The 19,757-nt window shown below is 47.6% G+C and overlaps 1 long non-coding RNA gene across 1 annotated transcript in view; it reads right to left on the bottom strand.

Moving 5' to 3' along the window:
• The window catches only part of LOC125947589 (uncharacterized), an 87,949-nt gene extending 69,272 nt beyond the window's left edge, over window positions 1–18,677 (bottom strand). The window contains exon 1 of the long non-coding RNA XR_007468415.1: window positions 18,203–18,677. This is a non-coding gene — a long non-coding RNA (uncharacterized LOC125947589). The remainder of the gene's footprint in view (window positions 1–18,202) is intronic.
• Window positions 18,678–19,757: the final 1,080 nt, after the last annotated feature.

Below are 19,757 nucleotides of genomic sequence, written 5' to 3' on the forward strand. Positions count from 1 at the left end.
GTTTTACCTCAGCGTGATTTCCACAGTCCCTTGGTTTGACACGGTAAGGTAAAAAGCACGCACTACACTCTTTGGAACTGGCCGGCATTTGCAGAAATTTGAAAGAACGTTGGCAGCAATTAATTTCCAAACGACGTGCCTCCGGTTAGACATGAGGACAGGATGCTTTACCCTTAATAGGATGCCATGACATGTTTCAGCTTTGTACAACGTTCATCTTTTTGCATACCGCGGTACAGGCAGCATCCTTTAGAACAGCCGGTGGCGGAGAGATGGACAGGCGTATCACCTACCTCGACAGGTGTGAAAGCATACAAGGTCTGTTGAAAAAGTATCCGACCTTATTTTCTTTCTTGCGAACACCTGATGGGTATGAAACAAGCGCGCTTCCATCAGCCGACCTTGAACCTTCGTGCGCATGCGGGAATTTTTTCCGGCCTACCAATAGCGTCAGTCGCTGGGACGCAGCGTTTGAGTGAGGTAGTGCGCAGTGCTCTCGTCGGTTTTTTTTTTTTATTGCAAGGAAAATGGCGGAGCGACTGGAGCAGCACTACTGCATCAAATTTTGCCAGAAACTGCATGGGCGACATCAAAGTGGAAACCATTCGGAAGATTCAAACGGCTTTCGGTGACGATGCTATGAGCAGCACACAGATTAAGGAGTGGTACAACCGGTTTAAAGACGGCCGCACATCAGTGGAGAGCGAGCCACGCTCCGGTCGGCCGTCAACATGCCTAAATGACCAGGTCATTGCCGAAGTAAACGCTGTGGTGATGCGAGACCGTCGTGTGACTATCCGAGAAATTGCAGAATGTGTGGGCATCAGCACTTTTTCTGCGCATTCCATTATGACCGAAGATCTGGCCATGAAGAGAGTTGCGGCGAAATTCGTGCCGAGAGTGCTCACGGTGGAGCAGAAGCAACTTCGTGTTGAAGTTTCACAGGACATGCTGGATTCCACAAACCGTGACCCCGACTTCATGAAGACCATAATCACTGGTGACGAGTCTTGGGTGTACGGGTACGACCCGGAAACCAAATCGCAGTCGTCACAGTGGAAGCATTCCACGTCAGCAAGACCAAAGAAGGCCCGCCAAGTGCGCAGCAACGTCAAAGTGATGCTGACTGCTTTCTTTTTGACTCCCGCGGTGTGGTGCACCACGAGTACGTGCACCACAGGGCCAAACAATAACCAAATAGTACTACAGGGATGTCCTCCGTTCACTACGTGGTGCTGTGTGGCGCAAGAGACCGGAGTTGTGGTCAACAGGAAATTGGCGAATCCATCATGACAATGCTCCTGCACATTCCTCGCACTTGATTAAGGCTTTTTTTTTGGCGAATAACAAGACTCCTGTAGTTCAACAGGCTCCTTACTCTCCTGATATGGCCCCCTGCGACCTCTGGCTGTTTCCCAATGTCAAGAGGTCCTTGAAAGGAGCGCTATTTCAGACAAGAGATGACAGTTATGGCTGCAACAACAGCTGAGCTAAACTCCATTCCGAAAGAGGTCTTCTAGAAATGCGTCCAACAATGGCAGCACCACTGGGAGAAGTGTGTGGAGTCCCAAGGAGACTACGTTGAGGGTGATTAGGTTTACAACGCTCCAGTTATGCCAGTTCTTTTTCTTCGGCCAAAGGTCGGATACTTTTCTAACAGACCTCGTAGGTCACTGATGTGCGCCGAAATATTACGATTGTTGCAATCAGAAAGGAATGTGCTAGGTACTAGCCCGGTGATCCAGTGGTTGTGGCGTTGCGCTGCTGAACACAAGGTCGCGGGTTCAATTCCACGACGCGGCTGCTGCATTTCCATTGGTCGGAAACGCACAAATGGTCGTGTACCATGCTTTGGGTGCACGTTGAGGAACCTTAGGTGGTCGAAATTGATCCGGAGCGCCAAACTACGCGTGCTTCCTAACCGACTGCGCAGATTCGGCACGTTAACGCCATCAGCTCCAATTTGATGTATTGAGCCCGGTTGAACAAGGTGAATTGTACAGCTGCGGAATGCCGGCCGCAGTGCTTATGTACTGCATCGTGTGCTCATACGTAATTCGGGTGGCAATTTTTATCAGTAGTACACTACGCATTCCAGGAAATGTAGAGTGTCTCAAAAGACAGATGATGGTTTGCCATTGGCTGCTGCGAGCTGCAGCGTCACCACCAAACCCAGCTCTTCGAGATAGCTTCACCGCTTGTTACCTGCTCCAAAGAATGTTGGGAAGATGTCCGCCCCACACTTTAGAATAGAGTATGAGAAGAAGTGGCCTCCGACACTGAAACTGCTCTGATGGCCGACACACCGACCCGAGTATAGGCCCCGGTGTTTCAGCTTAGGCGATACATGGCTTCTTTCCCAGGTCGGAACGTCCGCCAGCCTTCGTGAAAGCAAACGCACCTCAAGCGCGAGAAACTACACGGGGCCGGCCGCACGGCCAGTAGCCGGACCGCCAATATTGACACTATATACTGCGCGGACTGCCGTAAGATTCCTCTGCCCGCTTCCTGATAGGACGACCATATAGAGGACGACCAAAAGACAAATCGATACCGAAGGCGCGGCCAGGGTCTTTCAGGGACTCCCTTCACCTCCGTCCCGCGGTTTAGGGAGGCGAAAACAAAGCGGGAAAGAATGCGTAAGGGAAGAAGACCAAACAAACAACGAAAGAAGGCGGGGAGAGGGAAGGACAAAGCGAGAGGACAGAAAGACGGGATATGCGAAAGAAGACCACAGTCAAGAGCAGGTCCCTTTCCACACTCTCCCAACTTGGCACACTCTCTCTCTCTCTCTCTCTCTCTCTATATATATATATATATATATATATATATATATATATATATATATATATATATATATATATATATATATATATATACCACCTTGCTTCGCTTCTCGTGGAATCGCTGCCGATTGCACCTGGCCGGACCCTCCGGGAGCTTAGCGACGTCTGCTTCGCTCGGCCGCACTATTCTTCATGCCCGGCGACCCGCGCAGCCCGCAACACAATGAGGTTTCCTTCGCGGACTCCCCCCCACTCTCTCAACTATGCCTTTCGCTGCGTCTCCTCTGCGTTGCCCCTAGGCGCGACGTGCTCTCGAACTCGCCTCGCGAGGGACACGCATTCCTTTGCCGCGCTCATCTGATTCGCGATTGAATTTGCACCTCGGGCGTCGTATTTGCCTTTGAATCGCGGCCCGCCTATTATAGAGGCGGAGCGTGAAATTCTTTCCTTTCGAGCGCCGAGAAAAGTGACTCAGTTACACAGTGCTTCCGTGTGGAATGTAGGGTGTCTGATATAACCGTACGGTTATATGTATAGCCGTAGTGGTCGTTCTATCATCGTCACTTTGTCGCAGCAACTGCGCAGTCATCATTCCATTGCCGTCATGCCATCGTCGTTGTACTATTTTACTAATTTCAGCGTCATCATCCCATCGTCGTCCTGTCGTCGTCATGATTCCAGCTCTTTCATTCACTTCGTCCCGCCATCATCGCCATCATACCATCAGCCTCATTCCAGCATTATCTTCACGTTTTCGTCCCCCCCCCCCCCCCCCGCGTCATCGCATGGTCATCGTGCCGTATTCCTAACGTCGTCATCGTCGTCGTCATTTCGTTGTCATGATGCCATTGTCATCATTTCATCATCGTCTTGCCGTCAAGATCTTTCATTGTCGTCATTTTGTAGTAGTGATTCCAGTGCCATCATGTCATTGTCGTAATGCCATCGTCACCAATCCATCACAGAAAAAAACTTGCAGAAGATCCTTGCAAGTCATTCCATCGCCGAGTGTTGTGGAGGTCCAAAGGCATAATCAGATTAAATAGAAAACCATACTCATTTTTAATTGGCGAAAATGTTGCAGCAAATGCACGCAGTGGTGGGTTTTTCTAGGAGTACGTTTTAAAATGTCTCAACAGAAAAGTGTTTCCCAACAGCCCAAAAATACGGTACGTGCTCGATAGTTTCTGGCTTCTGACAAATTAAACAGTGAGTCCCCCAAGGTACTAAACATTCCTTTTCTTCCAGATATATATTTAAGTATTCTACTGTCGGATATGCACTTGTTTCTATTACTGAGATCCGAAATGAGGCGGGACAGGAACCTATCTCACTACCAACATAGCTACCCATCTACCGTAAAGCGCCTGAAATAAAGCAACGAACGCCTCGCATTAAAACGGTCGTGTAAACTTATGCGCACGTTAACGAACTCCAGGCAGTCGAAATCATTCCGAAGCCCCCCTCCCCCCTCCCCCTTCCTAACATCGTACCTCATAACCCACTGTGCAGTTACGGACGCTAAAGTCTAAACATCATTTAATTTCTCACGAATAGGATTTTCATCTTTCTGGATAGGATAGAAAGTCTAGAGTCTAGAAGCTCGCATCTCTCTTAATGAGTTCCTTTCGCTCTGCTTAGCGGGCGCGAAATGAAACAGCATATTAATTACAAATTACCAGTTGAATCAATTATACAGTCCCTCCATGGCCACCAATGCTGAGACTTGAGCGTTAAAAGGGCAGTTCTGCAGGTTCTTTCATCGTGTAAGGGTAATGACAATTTTATGTTCCTCAGATCCTCCTGTCATGCATCTGATAGTCTCTCCGCAATATCGAAAGTAATTTGCCGTCATTAAAAAATTTGCAAAAACGAAACCTGGCCAAAAAGTTGAGCGAACCCCTTCGTGTGACGTCCATTGTGGCACGCCAGCGGGACAGAACCGGAAGCCATTCCGATTCCCCCAGAGTCGGGACAGTCGGGACAAAAGCGACGCAAAGCAGACGCTGAGCTGTCCGTGACCACGCGAGACCATTGGCGCAATGTCTTCAGGTGCACCAGCAGCTCTTCGGAGCTGTCAAACAGTAGAAGCTGCGATTGCCAGGATTCAATAGTCACGAATCGCAGTTCGCATTCGACCCGCCACCACGAGTGCCAGAGCCTAGCGCAGCACATCGCGCTACAACATGAAGACCAAGGTGGCCCCTAACCACGGATTTGATACGTGCTGCTCGATATTTTGACGCGTTTTACTCCTTCTCAAGCAAGCCGTTTTGCATACTCACTATAAAAACTTGGAGGACGCTTAAGATTCGCATTTAAGAGCGGAACGCATTCAAACATCCCTGACTGTTTCTCACGCTCCCCGGCAACTGCAGCTTATGTAACCATAATTTTTACCGGGGCACGCTGACGGCGAACGCTGCGCACGAAGGCGAGCTTTCTGGTAGAAACGCGGCCTCTTGCGTCGGCCGATCCCGGAGGTCGTCCACAGCCACACCAAAAAGAATTACATAATTTTCATGTTTCTGTTATTGTTTCACACTTTTAATATTTCAGTCTGACAATATTTTGCATAAAAGGTATGCGCTGTCGATGTTTTGTTTCGTGACATTGGTTTGTGGCTGTCATTTTCAAAATTCCGAAGATTAACTTTGTCAAGAGTGTAAGACAAGGTATGAGCAACTTTAGTGATATATAGAATGGTATGGCAATATAACCGGCATATACCGCATGTCATATAGCAAGGCGTGACATATGCATATACCTATATATATATATATACATACATATACAGGGTGTCCCAGCTATCACGCAGCACGATTGAAAAAAAGAGGAACGGCGTTATGCGAAGCAAACCTAGTGCGTATTGTTTCCAGTACAGTGGAGTAGCCGCCAGTATTTTTTTAGTTACTGAGATTTAATTAATTGATTGTAATTATCTAACTCGAGAAGTACTGTCTGAATTATCAAAGTGTCAATGAGAAAGTTGTCGAGCAACATGAAAAACTCCCGATACAGCTTTCCGTTGCTCAATACGTGCTACATAAATGTGTTTTTCCGAGTGTGAAAGAAGCCCGCGAATACACACAGAATTGCCACACGACTGGCCGCTCGAGGCACTTTGCGTGTATTCGCGGGCATCTTTCATGCTCGGAAAAACACTTTTATGTAGCACGTATTGAGCAACAGAAAGCTGTATCTGGAGTTTTTCATGTTGCTTTACAACTTTCTCATTGACACTTTGATAATTAGGACAGTACTTCTCGAGTTAGATAATTAATTACAATGAATGAATTAAACCTCAGTAACGAAAATATACTGGTGGCTACTTCACTGTACAGGAAACAATGGGCATTAGGTTTGCTTTGCGTAATGCCGTTCCTCCTTTTTTAAATCGTGCTGCGTGATAGCAGGGACACCCTGTATATGTATATATATATATATATATATATATATATATATATATATATATATATATGCGCATTTTCCGCATATCGTCGTCGTCATCTGTACATCATCATCTTTTGTCTCGCGCGGTGCTTCGTCTCTGACTCGGGCGACTGCTCGGAAATAAAGGCATCGCATCGGTCAACATCTCACAATATATATATATATATATATATATATATATATATATATATATATATATATATATATACGGAAAATTACGTTTATTAATTTATGGGGTTCTACGTAGTGGGAGACTCCGGATTAATTTGGACTACCTGGGGTTCTTTAACGTACGCCTAAATCTAAGTGCACGGGTATTTTCTCCATTTCGTCCTCATCAAAATGCGACCGCCGTGGCCGGGATTCGATCCCGCGACCTTGTGCTCAGCAGCTCAACACCATAACCACTGAGCAACCACGGTGGGTTAAGAATTTCTGTTCACGGACAACGACGCCGACACCTGATTTTCTGCGACACGGAGCCCTTAACGCTCTCGCGTTAACATGTCTTGTAGCACTGCTTTCTCCATCTGCATGTCGATTTATAGAGAGCATAATTTATTCGAAAGAACGCCGCTGACAGTCCAAAGCACCGACCGACTCATTTAGATCGGCAGGTGCAGCGACCGCTCGTCGTTCGCTTGAAATATTATGCAATCCGCATCTCGGTGACATCAGATATTGTCGGAACATAGCAAAACACACAGACTTTGAGCATGTAAGAACCGTCGCATCCCGCGGAGTCGCGCTGCGTATAAGTGACCGGAACGAAAACAGCTATCGAGCGGGAGACTGATAGTACGCGCTAGTTGTTATACCGTCTACTTATTCTTCGTACTTCACGCACAAAATTCATGTGTTCCATAAAGTAGGTATAAACTAAGACGTTGCGCGTACGATCGCTCAATAAGTGAACGGGTATAGTTCTCTCGAGAAAAAAATTAGGGGCAGCTTCACACTAGTGGTGCGAAGACTGGGCAAACAGCGAAGCTGGCGACCCCACCTATCTTTATCTCGGTTCGGCCAAGTTTTGCGAGGTTATGCTTCGAGACTCGGCGACGTTTTGCGCAAGATCACCCCGGAATCATCGACAGCCCAAGGAGCAACGAACGCTCGGTCATTAAAGTATCTGGACACTCAAGAGAGAGAGAAAACATTTATGTAGCATGTAGTGCAGCTCAAAGGAGGGCGCCACAGGACCATCGAGGTCGTTGCTTTTGAGGTCGAGTGGGTGGTGTCCTCATTCCAGGACTCCACTGGCCATGGCTGCTCGACGTACTTGCAGGACGAGAGATTCGTGTCCCGCCAGGGTATCGCTAGTCAACTGTATACCTCTCACCATTCAAATGACGTGCTAGGCGTCTTCAAGTGTTGAGGTTTGCCCCCGCAACCCCACGAGATGCGAAAGAGTGTAGGGCGTGTGTAGCCGCACCAGGGGCAGATGCCACGATATCTTTGTGGTACGCTCAAACGCTTTTGATCGGTTTCGTAGGCTCGTAACTCCGGATCATCTGCGAATCGCCGACGTTTCACCGCCGCTTCGGCGGCTCGGTACTCGGGATCGGACCAAAGTCGTCTCACTCGCTCTCGAGTAGCGGCGCGGCGGCTTTCGCGCCGCGCTTCCTCTCCTTCGGGAGTGACGCTCTTCTTCGGCCGCCCATCTTCACGGCGATGTGCTCCGCGCAGAGACGGCGGGGCTTTTGTGTCGCCACGGCGGCGACGCGGAGCTTTATAGCGCGTGGGTCGGCGCAGTGACGTCACAGCTTAGCTCCGCCTTTTCGCAGCCGCGGCAACCACTCCACACGGCGCGGTGACGTCATGGCTCGGCAAAGCTAAGGCGAAGCAATGCGGCGCGCGCGATGAAGAGGCTCGGCGCAGCTGGGGCGAAGCGTTGCTAGGCGACGCATGCTAAACGTTGCTAGGCGACCCCCGTAGCTGTGGTTTACCCGGAGGTAGTGCATCGCCAGGCGGAGGTTTTGTGGCGCACACTCGACGGACCATCCTCGAGCTTAAACAGCTTCGCTAGTTCACAGGGGTATGTGTCATTGCACTTGGACCCTTTCTGCACTACCTCCAGGATCGGACCACATTTCGGGCGTACACCATCCGGACTACCTCCAGCTTAAACAACTTCGTTGTTAAAAAGCCCGTGCCAGCGTTGAAATCGTGGGCAGCTGAACGAGGAGGTTATTTGCGTTGCTGTATCGAGTGCCTAACTGCATACATAGGTCAGTTTTGACCACGCGGATTTGAAATTAACCATTCTTCATTTCGTACACTGCACACACAGAAGAGAAGACACGGCGCACTATCAACATCGCTACGTTGCCGTTCTCGAAGGTTGCCAGCCGCATTAGCCGGCGCTTCCCTAAATTAATTGCGACTGCGTACGTGGGTGTAATTGTACGTATTGCTAGGCTGATAGACAGAGAGAGGAGTCATAAGAGAAAGGCAGGGAGGTGAACCAGGCTGATCCCGCTAGGCTAACCTACACTGAGGAAGGGCGATTGAAAGAGGACAAGGAAGAGAGAAGTTCACACTTTGCACAGTTACACAGTCAAGCGTTCATCGCTGAGTTAGTCAGAGGCGGTTATACAGGCTGGTGCATTTAAAAAAAAACGAGCTGCGCCTTTGTAGCGTTGCACATAGACGCACGAGGCCACGGGCCCAAGATATTCTACTCTGTAAAAGGCCTGTGGTCTAAGTGTCCCAAATCTGTGCGAAGGGCACTCCTCTCATTTTCGTATCTGGGGCAGTCACATCAGAGGTGTTCGGTGGTTTCCTCAGCACCACATGCGCTGCAATTGGCACTGTCCGCAATTCCAAAGAGGCTGACTCATTATTTAACTTCCGAGATGAACTATTATCTTCTTATCCGAACTGACGGTGGTCTCCTACGGACCACCGTCAGTTGCGCTATGTACACGTGTGAAGTCAGCTTCTGAACAACACTTTGCAATGTGGGTAAAGCGGCTTAAATCATGGAACCGAGACCTCAAAGAGGTGTGACGTAATGCTAACGCGTCTCTCTCGCAACTACCGCTAAATCACCACTGAACGTTTTCACTTATTGCCTCTTTCCACAGACCTATTTCTTCAAGTTATCGCCCCCATTTTCACGAGTGACGGAACGCCAATTTCACTGAAAGACATGAAGAAGGGTGCCTGAAGCGCCGTGCTTGAGGATTCCGGGTTTCATTCTAGCACGCAGGTCTCCGAACAGTGCTGCTTCCTCATTTCACGCATTCATTCTAGGATCGCATGCAAATGCACTGGGATCCATGATCCCAGAGATGAAATTATTCTAACAGGTAAGGGCATGTTCTGCATACAAAAATGATCAAGTTTTATAAACTGTAATCGAATTCCCACGAAGTAAAAAAAAACTGCATTGAGATACAGTTCTCGTTGAGCGCAGTCAATATGACGTAAAAGTACATCGTGTTCGATGCAAAGAATCAACTTCTAAATGACTGTCATGGAATTCGAAGGGAGCTGCTGTTTAGAACATTCTACCTTCAAAAAATTATACATTTACTACAGAAAATTTATTCGAATGTTCATAGACTCATAGTTCATAGATTACTTCCGTTAGAAAAAAATTTCTGTTTGCGGTGAAAGTTTTTTTTTTTTAAGAGGATTAGTTCCTATATAGTTAAGTGACAATTTTGTCACGAATACTATGAGCGAAATAGGTTTTATTGTTTCTTTATTATTCTTAACTACCATTTGTGTGCGGCTGCTTGACCTACTCAAGTCTAGACACAACAATTATATTTAAGGCGAATGCCTTAAGTGGCTCATACCTCCGATGGCGTTGAAAAAAGCGCGTCGTCCGGTCCAGTGGTACAAAAATTGTCGTCATCAGCAATGACTCATACCCCACTAAGCAAGCAAAAATGCAATGGCTCATCCCTCTCGTATAGAGGCTACAAGCACTCAGCAAATGGAAGCGAACAGTGCATACTGTAAGGAAGACGAAGAATACATCATTGGAATCATTGGAATGACGCATACAACGTACAGAAACGCGGCATCTAGTCGACTGGTACAAAAAAAATATGACCTTCTCAGTGGCTCTTAGCCCCGTAAGCAATGGCTCATACCCCATAAACAAGCAAAAATGCACGTAAGGTTGAGGCTACAAGTGCTCAGCAAATTGAAGCGAACAGTGGATACTTTCATTGAAATCACCCACACAACACACAGAACAACATACGTTTCAATCCCCTGCTGAGAGGATGCAACTTAAAGTCGAAGAGAAACGTCGTCGGCGCTATTCTGACATCAATTCGCACACTCTATAGTCCCGTTTTAGGGGCGAAGCTCCTTAGGGTGTGGGTCGTTCCCTCCTCTGTAGTAGTAGTAGTAGTAGTAGTAGTAGTAGTAGTAGTAGTAGTAGTATGTAGCCACCTGTAGTTTTATGAAGTGTTCACTAGATGGCGTTCCGGTTCCGCTTCCACTTCCGCTTCCACTTCCGGTTCCGCTTCCACTTCAGGTTCCACTTCCAGTTCCGGTTCCACTTTGCGCGCGTTCGGTGCGAACGCGGGCAAAATGCCGACGGCGTCGACAACAGTTCTGCGCGTTGCTGGTGCTGCTGCATGTCCAAGTTTATACAGCTGATAAAACTACCTTGAGTCGACCCCATGGCTGCTTCGCATACTACTCAGGGTTCCCCTACGGGAACATGGTGTAATTTTCTCTCTCGTTCCCGACGCGCGCTCTGTTTATCTCTCGTCCGTAGCTGTGGTTTACCCGAATGATCCCCCGGTGCTTCGCCCACTCATCATCATTCACTTCGTGGATATGATGTGATTTTTTTTTTCAAAACGCCCACTAGTGCTTGTAAAGCAGTTCGTGCCGACGTCGGTTGGGACCAGGTTCCAAGAATTGTGGCTTCCGTAAGGGGACGGTTGTCAATCTTGTCGAGCGTGGAAGTGATGACTTTTATTTGTGCATTGAAACGACGACAATCCCACAGAAGGTGCGCTATCGTATCTTTGCACCCAAACTTCACATTCTGGACTTATGGTCATTTCGGTGAGTACTCATTAGTAAATGCTACTCCAAGCCGTAGGTGACAAATGAGTTACCTCCCATTGTGGTAAGCCATTCGGAAGGCGGAGCTTCTGATGAGGATCCAGGGAACTAAGGCGCTGGTTTTTAAAGTGTGTCGAATTCCCTGCGCCAACGTAGGCTAGCGAGCAAGCGCACGGAACTTTCCTGCTGCGTCTGTTCTTGACATCGGGACAACGACGCAATTGCCACTGTCACGGAACGATCGAGTGGCTGCATCTGCTTGCTCGTTTCCAAGGATACCACATTGACTCGGCTACCATTTAAATATGATGTCATGTCCTTTCTCAACTGCCCGATTGTAAATTTCTCGTGTCCGCCACGATGGTGTCAGCCACAAGTCGTCCGTGGGGTCCACGGCGTAATACAGAGAGCAAACTATGGAGGGCGACCTTGGAATCGCAGAAAATGGTTAACTACTGGGGTGTTTCCTGATTGATCAATTGAATTGTTACATGCAGAGCTGCAAGTTCGATAGCTGTCGTTGATGTGAAGTGCGATGTCCTGAATTTTATCACTGTAATTTTTTCTGAGACAAGTACTGCAGCTACTCAATAAGAGTGCATGACCGATCCATCGGTGTACACATGTAAGCGGTCACTGTGGACTTCAACAATAATGCTGCTGAGGGAATTTGTGCCTTCTTCTTAATTCCTGGGATGGCAATTACATACTCCAGTTGAATGCAGAGACCATAGTGGCAACAAAGGCCATGCTGCTGGTACATAATTCGATGGTAGCGATGCTCCGTGAAAGACGGCCAAATCTCGTACGTCGCCTAGTTCTGGGTAGGTAAGCAATATGGTGAAAGGGTGTCCTTGCGACATGTCGAATGTGCACTTTTAGAGCGTCGACTGCAACGTGCGTTGCTGTAGAGTGGTCACGAGCTATGGCGATTGTGGCTACTGTGGATGCACACTTGGAGAGGACAAGGCACGTCCGTAGAGCTTGAGCGTGTATACTCTGGAGTGTGCGACGGTTCGTTTTACTGGTGCTACTCAGCACGGGCAGGCTGTCTTAGGAAGCCTATAAATAATGTATAGTACAGCTGTAGCATCGATTGCACAGATGCACTCGAAGACTTTCGACCGACAAATTTGTATACACGGGCTATCGTAGTCAGCCTCTTGTTAATGACAAAGAAAAATCACTTCTTCATGACAAAGACTTCTAAGACAAATCACGGTCGATGACGACTCCAAGGAAATTGTGCTTTGTTTCATAAGCAATTACTTGTCCATTTATGCGTAAAACATATGGAGTCCTAGTGTTGCGTGTAAATGAGACTAATCCGCACTTTCCTGAAGACATTTCTAGACCTTTCTTGTTCAGTTAAGAAGGCATTTGTGTCGCCGCCTTCCGCAGACTCGCTCGTATCTGCGAACGTGTCACGTCAGATGCCCAGATGCCGATATCACCTGCATAGATGTATATCTCAACCGTCTTTGGCCATGATCCAACAAGACCTAACAGTGCTACGTTGAAGAGCGTGGTGCTTAAAAACTCCGCCTTGCGTCACACTTTTGCTGGTTAGATAGTGGGATGTCATTCCATCGTTTGTAAGCACGAAGAAGGATCTATCCTCCAAATAGCTACGAATACAGCTCAATGAACGGCCACCAATGTCCACATCGGTCAAAGCATCGATGGTTGCTTGGTGTTCTACATTATCATATGCACCTTTGACACCACAAAACGTTGCCACCGTTAATAGTTTCATGCTCTTTTAATGTTGAATAGATGGTACTAAATCAAGCACGTTATCGAGGGATGACCGACCGCACCGGAAGCCCGCCACTGCATGCGGGTATACTTCATTATGTTTTAAGTACCATTCAAGGCGCATCAACGCTATGTTTTACATTAGTTTCCCAACGCAACTAACTGGCAAGAGCGATATGATGGTACGATGTCAAGTCTAATGAAGATTTAGACGTCTTAAGCAAAGGTACTAGGTGGCTGACCTTCCACTCATAAGGAATCAATAATTCGCGCCAGGATTCGTCGTATCTCTCCAAGCGTACACTGCGGGATTTTTGTGTGACTTTCCTTGTATGTGACTCCGTCGAGCTCAAGCGATGACGACTTTTACAAGTCGATAGCGCAGCTTCTACCTATTCCATAAAAAAAAAAACGAGATTCATGCGAGAGTCCTGTAATGTCATAAGGGCACGTGATGATGATACAACCAGTGAGGGAAAACCAGAAATTATTCGCAGAAGTCCTCAGCAACGCCGATCTCACGTCATCCTTGAGGCAGGGCAAGAGACTTAAAAGGGCGGCGCTGTTGCGGAGACGATTGTAGGCCACACAGAGTTTTCCATACATGGGACAGAGGCTTAGGAGGATCCGAGGACTCGCTAAATGATTTCCGCTTTTGAAACTGTAACGTAATGATGCGGCACTGGATCTTAGTTTGGATCCGCGTCGACTCTCTCGGACTGTGCATACATTTGGTGCGCCTGTATCTTCTTTCAGCTCGTCGGCAAATCGCTCGAAGCCTTTCGAATTCACCTCCGTTTTCTGTATACCTTGGATAAAGCCTTGAAGTAATCATAGCCTCTTGCAGTGCATTTCGAATCTGATTCTCCAAGGATGGCCGTCTTGGGACATAAAGCGGTTACACGTACATGTCTATGAACAGTGAGCTTCAATGACTCCGTAGAACAGACGCAGCTTATGATTACGGCGCATGATCGGTAACCGCAATTTGGAACATTTGTGTCGTCATAATAGCAAGAAATATCTAGGCAATATTTTAATGCGAAGCATTCCTCTTCTTGTCAAGAGAGAGAGAGAGAAACGGGGTGGGAAATGTAGGGACGTTAAACTGAAAAGATTCTGGTTTGCTACTCTGCACTGGGGAAAGGAGAAGGGCAAATGAAAGACGGAAAGAGTAGCAGAGAGAAACGCTGTTAATGCGACTAAACGCGCTCAAAAACGCTATCATGCCATAATAAATTGCTGTTACGCACAAACTGAAAGACGAAGGACTAGGGATTTGACAAACACAAGCGAACGTTGCACTTGCGTTCATGAACTCCCTAGTCCTTCGTCTTTCAGTTTGTGCGCAACAACAATTTATTTATGAATTGCTACCAAGTCGCCTAAACCAGTAACCTTTCTTTGCTATATGCCAGTTTTCACAAGTTTCTGGAAAAGAAAATGTATTGTTCACGAAGTGTCTATTTCAGGAAATGCTAGGGAATTTCGAAGTGTGCCTGTGTGTCAAAACAGGCTTCGATAAGAACAGCTAAATCCTCGTTTTTGGCCCATTCAAAGGCGTTATGAAAAATGCTTAAAACCCCCTTTGCTGGGAGCACCAAAAAAGGGCAGGGATTTCATATTCGCAAGAAATGGGAGCCACTCTATGAGTGACGTTACCGAAAGTTTAAAGTATGCACCTTAATTATGTGCTTCCAAAATAATTACTGAATACTTGTTCTAATCCAATGTGTGTGTTATACGATGCAGGCAGATGGAGACTTTCCCTAGGCTTCTCAGTGAGCTATTTCCTCTCTCTCTCTTCTCATCCCTATACCCCTTTTCCCCAGTGCAGGGTAGCAAACCGGACGTGCGTCTTGTTAACCTCCCTGCCTTTCCTCTCTTCTATCTCTCTTTCTCTCTCTCTCTCAGTGAGCTATAAGAGGCACATTGTTTATAATTTGTTGAAATATATTACGGCAGAACTCATCTCACGATAACAGTAGACGGTAATGCGAATAGACATCGAGCAATGTATAGTGACAGACCATATTACTGAGGTCCCGTTTTTTTCACTCACTTAACACGTGTAGTGGTAATTCTGATACTTTCGTGGATTCGACTATATGCCGCATAGTCCGATAGGCCACACTGTATGACAACGATGGCTTGACGACGACGATGTGGCGAGAGTCGGATGACGTAGTTGAGTGACGATGAGCGCACGGCTACGACGACATCACGACGACGGTCCGACAATCAAGACGTGATAGCGACTGACGATGGCGGCCTCACAAGGGCGCCATAATCACGATTTGATGACGACAGTATGATTACAATGCAATGACGAAAAAAAAGTTGGCGTTGATTGAACGACGACGGCGGTATCGCCACGATGGGATGGCGTTACTGAAGCGATGGCAATGACAAAACAACAACGTGACGACGACTGTTGGATGACGATAGATAGATAGATAGATAGATAGATAGATAGATAGATAGATAGATAGATAGATAGATAGATAGATAGATAGATAGATAGATAGATAGATAGATAGATAGATAGATAGATAGATAGATAGATAGATAGATAGATAGATAGATAGATAGATAGATAGATAGATAGATAGATAGATAGATAGATAGATAGATAGATAGATAGATAGATAGATAGATAGATAGATAGATAGATAGATAGATAGATAGATAGATAGATAGATAGATAGATAGATAGATAGATAGATAGATAGATAGATAGATAGATAGATAGATAGATAGATAGATAGATAGATAGATAGATAGATAGATAGATAGATAGATAGATAGATAGGGGGCAGCGCTGTACACAACTTTCCCGGTCACATTTCGCGAATGGGTGAAAATACCGCTCAATTTGAGGGACTATATTTTGTAATCATTTTGTTTTCTTTCGCCATCAAATAGAAAGCTGCCACACCGCTGCTTTCAACGTAATCAACTATTCCACGCGATGAGTTATGCGAGAATTGAAGTGGTCGACAAGAGCTGTAATTAAATACTGCCCCAGAGCACATTTCGCAGGCGTTGGGAGAGAATTGAAAGCGGCGACAATGGCATACTGTGTTATGGCGCATTATACCGAATGCGAAACAGCTCCGTGATGTAGCAGGCAATGTTCCGCTACGACCGCTTCGCCAACTGTAACCAACGCAATACACTGTTGATGACCCAACCACAAAGCTCAAATAATTATCTACCCGAATTCCTGGAATACACCGGAGTTCAGCAACTGGTGCCTGTATGTCATGGACCGACATATGAGATTACAACTTTTACCCCGTTTTAACCGACGGGAAGAAATGTTACTGTGCCGCCTGCGAATAGGAGTGAAAGGATGCTTTCTATGCATCCTTTGTCTTTCTCACAAACGTCTACTCATTCCGAAATGGAATGGCGGACAGTGCCAATTGCAGCACATGTGGTGTTCAAGCAACGACCAAACATCGCCTGTCTGACTTCTCCACATACGAAGATGAGAGGAGTGCCCTTCGGACAGATGATCTTGGGCCCGTGCATGGCCTCGTGCGTCTGCTATGTGCAAGACCACATAGGCGCTGCTGCGTTTCTTGAAACGCAGCAGCCTGTATGAACGCCTGTGACTCACTCAGCCAGCAATGAACGCTTGTGTGTGTAAGAGTGCATAGTGTGAACTTCTCTCTTCCTTCTCTTCTCTCAATCTGTTTTCCCCCTGCCCCAGTGCAGGGTAGCCTACTGGGCTGAGCCTGGTTAACCTCCCTGCCTTTCCCTTATGACTTTTCTCTCTCTCTCTCTCTCTCTCTTTACCTGAAACTTAGACATATCGTATTACAATGCCTGCGTGCTCTAAGCCTATATAACCAAGCGGGTGGTAGTTAGCACCCTCTTAGTAGATCGCTAAAGTGCGTTCCCACTGTGAAGTACACATCACAGCTTACTACAGTGGCATAGTGTTCGTTCATCTTCTCTATATTTATCCATAGCTTTTGTCGCAAATTGAGCGGAGATTATGTCAATGACAGTGTTCTGGTTTGCACAGATGTAGCGTGCGGTTATGAACATTGCGTGCGATATTGTGGCGTGTCTATACTAGAGTGCACGAATCACGGTCTTCTTCGTGATCTTATTAACCACCATGACGATAGACCTGCGTAATGGGCTCCGAGTAGCACACCAGACTACGCTGAAGAACATGTTCGCCGTACCGTTTCTTTTCGCAGAAGAGAAACAACCCCTTGACTCAACGACTGGGATAGCTAACCTTATTCTGTGTGGTATGCAATAATGTGCGATCGGCATATTTACGATCTCATTCTCGTATTGAAACAAACAACGTCTTAATGGGTCTTTAGTGTTTGCGCTAAGAGGTTTCCTAGGTAAATAGATCACAGAGTACTTATGGCTGGTTATCAGAGGAAGAGTAGCATTAGACTTTGGACTCGGCAAACAGAATGTTGACGGCTGTGATTGAGTTTTTCCATCAGCTGTAACCTTTTCCCGCTCATAAATGCGACGCACCTGACCTCACTTCTGACCACTGCTTCGCCAATATCTTCGACCATTTATTCCGCAATATCTTTTCATCTGCTTCATTTGTTAGGCACTCAGCAGCCTTTGTGTTCCGAATACCTTCAAATATACACCACCTAAAGACATGTTTACCTGGTACAGTTCCGTTGTCAAAGCTAACCCTGTGACATTGAGTCTATGATAGCGTTCTACTGGTATGCTCATTAAAAAAAATGTAGAATCATGCAGCCCTTTAATATAAGGGACAAGCTGTTTTACGAAAGTCAGTTCACTTTCATCATGGACATTTTTAAACCCACTCATATCTGCCGAAAAATTCATTAGCCAAATGCGCTGCGTTGAAGTTGCGTTCCAGACATACCGCGGAGGAGGCACTTCACTGTCTTCCTAATTACGTGTCACTTTACCCCGCAGTATTTCCGACACATACACCCTCCCCAACTTATTACTGCCATCAAGGTAAGCGACCGTCGTGAGATACTAAACACGTTCCAAAAACAAACGTGAGACATTAAAAACTACTTCAGCAATGCCGTATGAGAGCATTGCTCAGCGTGGTCGAGGTGCCAGGATGAGGAAGCTCGCAGGGCACGCAGTAGGCATTACCAGATGTATAATGAAGGCACTAAACAACTCACATGTGTAGGCAACAGATACGCCAAGACGTCGTCGTCACGTGTCGGCGGAGTCAACACTTTTAAGAAGGTGGTGAAGTGCCCTGGAAGCGCGCACTTGCCGATGCGCTCAGTCCCTGCTAATGGCAGAGCAACAACGTCATTCCAGTCAATATCAACACTGACGAGACATCGAAGCACAGCCGCGTCAGAGTCGGAGAGTGACGCAGCTTTTCTTTTCAGGGCGGCGTCAGTACTCGGACGCCAGGAGCCGCGCGCACCAAAAGATTGCAAAACGGATGACGTGGCTCCGCGTCGAATGACGTGACTCAGCGTCGAATGACGCGTCTCCCTTCTAATCCTGAACCACTGCCAAAGAAAGGAGGGCGAAGACCAAGTGGAACACACAAAAACACCACAAATAACCAACAGTGCGGCGAGCACGAGGTGCCCGGAGAGACGCAAGCGCACGCTCTAATGCCTCCCGCCGCCGCAAGAGAGTCCGACGCCGGCTGAGCGCGGCGCAGTGCGATCCGCGTTTCGCGCCGGCAGTGTGACGCGTCCCGGGGCCCGTTCGGGAAGGAGCCCGGGCCCGGACCCTGCCTTCCCCCATACACACTTCCCAAACTTCCCTTTCCTTCCCGCCGCCCCGTTTCTCCCCCTCTCGTTGCCCCCTCTTCTCTCGTCCCTCGGCACAGAAATAGAGGACGTCAGAGGGAGAGAGAGAAAGTTGGGAGGAGCCACGGCACCCGAAACGACCGGCCTGCCTGCCGACCGACCGACCGGCGTCGGCGACCGGGAATCAGAAGCTAGACAACAAAAACAAAACAAAACAGGTAGGAAGGAAAGGCGGGCGGCCACTTTTTGCGTATCCCCTCACGTATCCGCCGAGCCCGCGCCGTGCGTGCACCGACAGAAGGCTGGAGGGCGAGTGGAGGGGCGTCGCGATCGATACCCAGAGGAGTGGAGGTATGCGGCGCCATCTCGAGGCGGAGACTGGAGCGACGTTCGCGAGCGCCCTTGTGTGTCCGTGCGCGACAGCGGGTGGTAGTAGTGTATAGTGGCAGGACGACGACGTCCGTTTCCGATCAATCGCGCCCGCCTCGTGGGTTCTGTTTTCGGGACAACGGCACGCCGCGTGCCTGATTGACTCGCCGGGCACATGCTAGTCGGAGTTGAAGGGTCGACAGTTACGCGCTCGGTTATTATGCGGCGGAAGGTGCTGTCGAGATGCTGAAGGGTCACAGTTGTCCCCTATCGCTATGTCGATTAGGCATGTCCCTGGGTACGGACCATATTCGCGAATGTATACAGCTATGTGTGTATCCGCGTTACGAGCGAGAGATTCAGAGTGGGAATCGTAACCCGGGAAGGGTTGTACAGGAAAAAGCCATCTGTTGGAAGCAAAGAGATCATGGCAATAGAAGAAACTGTAGAGGGTAAACAAAGTTCATGTGAGAGAGAGAGAAGCAAGGGAAGGCATGGATGTTACCTAAACGCTATCGTTTTGGTTACTGTGCATGTGAGCAGGGGGTTGGGAAATCGAAAGAGTAAAATAAAAGAAGATCAGATCCATCAG

The sequence above is a fragment of the Dermacentor silvarum genome, chromosome 8 (assembly GCF_013339745.2).
Source record: "Dermacentor silvarum isolate Dsil-2018 chromosome 8, BIME_Dsil_1.4, whole genome shotgun sequence".
Lineage (NCBI taxonomy): Eukaryota > Metazoa > Arthropoda > Arachnida > Ixodida > Ixodidae > Dermacentor > Dermacentor silvarum.